The 2453-nt window shown below is 28.4% G+C and overlaps 1 protein-coding gene across 3 annotated transcripts in view; it reads right to left on the reverse strand.

The window, feature by feature from the left end:
• Positions 1 to 2453, reverse strand: part of LOC106872688 (protocadherin beta-2) — a 251173-nt gene that overhangs the window by 75825 nt on the left and 172895 nt on the right. The window contains exon 1 of one of the 3 annotated variants that reach the window (XM_052973106.1): positions 677 to 1951. The exons of the other annotated variants lie outside the window; for them this stretch is intronic. The gene's annotated coding sequence lies outside the window, so the exon portion shown is untranslated. Of the gene's footprint in view, positions 1 to 676; positions 1952 to 2453 lie in introns of those variants that run through there. 3 annotated transcript variants of the gene reach the window in all.

Raw genomic sequence — 2453 nt, forward strand, 5'->3', positions numbered from 1 at the left:
ATATAAATGCAACTCCACATACCTACATATGTGTGTGTGTGTATGTGTGTTTGTGTGTGTGTGTGTGTGTGTGTGTGTGTGTAATTATTATTTTTTTTAAATGGGATTAAAGAAAGAATGTGTTTTATATTTATATACTCCAAAATAACAAAATTATATTTAAACATTGCATAGGTGCAGAAATGGTTTCACACACGTGACATTTATACATGCACACACATGCACACTCTATACATACCCATATATATATATACATATATAACACACACACACACACACACACAAACACGTATATGTACATATTGGTAAATATATATACGTACATATACATACATATATATGTATATATGTATGTGAGTATATATATATATATATATATATATATATATATATATATATATATATATATATATATATATATGTATGTATGCATGCATGCATGTATGTATGTGTGTGTATGTATTCTTGCATGCATATATGAATGTATAAAAATGCTTATAAGCTGAATAAATGAACGTGTATCATAATTGACAGAAGTCAGGAATGAGTGATTGATAAGAAGAAAAATCAAAGTGTGGGAAAGGAGAAAGAAGAAAATGAATAAATGAATGAATGAATGAATGAATGAATGAATGAATGAATGAAAAGTTGAAAGAATGAATGAAATGAATGATACCTGATAGGGATACATTTTGGCTTTTATTCCTTATCTCTTGTTATCGTAAGAGCTGAAACTGAAGATTGTACTGCTACATGACTCTTTTTGAAGACTCCAGATTATTTTTCTTCAAAATAGCAAAACCCGTTGGAGAAGACAAATATTATAGTTTTAAGGTTCTTTAAATTTTTCGATATAATTTCACTTTATTATGTAGGAACAGATTTCTTGGGCATGGAATCTAAGGTGACCCAGCTCTTATAGGTTCTTTATTTTGCTGCCAAACCAAATTAGTTTTAATAAAGATCAGCAATGTAATTCTTTTAACTTTTTTTTTTATGTGTCTGTAGATATTTATGCGAAAGATATTTTTTTGTACATATCTAGAAAAACCATTGCATATACATACATATATATTTATGTTTATATATATATATATAAAACCTAAATTAAGTGATATTCAGTCAAAGTAGTTGAAACAAATATTTTCAGTTTAACACAATAACCGTTCTTTTTTTTTTTTCTTAATGGGATGCCTGTAATTTTTAATAAGGTTATTATGATATTTCTTTAACGAGATTATGTATTTAGAAATCATATTTATTACTAAGAGTAAAAATAAATATTTATGTATATTTATATATTATTGCAGGCATTTGATAAGAAATGTTTGTGGCTTTTGGTGCTTAGCCACATGTCGGAACCTATCTAGCAGACAAGTTGATTAAAGGCATTCCAGCCATGGCCATTCTGTTTATTTTTTTTCAGGCATAGTGTTTATATCGCATGCTTTAATTCGCGGTATTTTATAATAAAAGAGTGAGGTTGTAGTTGTTGTTTAACCTGAACTCGGCTCTGATCAAGAATAGAAAATGATCAAAGGTATCCCAGCAATGACCATTCCAGTTTCTGTTTTATAGGTATAGTGTACCCCAGATTATAGTATCCAATGTGTCCTCTATCCTTTTTTGTTTAAGATGGCAGCACGTGCGTGAGTTGAGAGGAGTTTGTCTGCTACATCTAGCAGTTGGAACAACCGTGCAGAAACTCCTTTTGTTTAGTGATCAGTCATAACATTGACTTTAGGGAGTGAAGGGGATAAAAAAAATGGAAGTTGAGACATATATGGCTTTTCAAAGAGGTACACATGACCTAAGTATGTGTGCGGTGTGTGTGTAGCAAGGCAGAAATGGCTACTACTGGTAATTGAACGCCAGGCGCTCACATTCTATCAACGGCTTTTGCCATTGGTTACGAAATAGGGCAAATATGAATGATAAGTGCATGAAAAAAATGCATGAATCACCATTGATTCTAGTAAAAAAAAAAAGAAAAGACAAAATGACACTCTTAAACTGATGTAAAAACAAAGAAGAGAAAATAAAATAAGAATTAAAATTTTTTCGAAGAATACAAAGAAAATAACAATGATAGATATTCATTCGATAGTTAAAACAAAGATTAAATCAGTGAAAATAGTTTAATATCTTGGTAGGGCTTTTCTTTTATTTTACATATAAGAATACATCCATTTAAATAGGGATAATATAATATCAAGAGAAAATGAGATGGGAACTGACAAGAAAATACATTATAAGCATTTCCAACATATATGTATATATATATATATATATAAAAATACAAACACACACACATAAATACACAAACACAGACACACGCGCATATAGATAGAAAGATACATATGAATATATATATAATTTATATATATATATATATATATATATGTATGTATATATATATATATATATATATATATATATATATATATATATAT

Source organism: Octopus bimaculoides, chromosome 14, assembly GCF_001194135.2.
Source record: "Octopus bimaculoides isolate UCB-OBI-ISO-001 chromosome 14, ASM119413v2, whole genome shotgun sequence".
Lineage (NCBI taxonomy): Eukaryota > Metazoa > Mollusca > Cephalopoda > Octopoda > Octopodidae > Octopus > Octopus bimaculoides.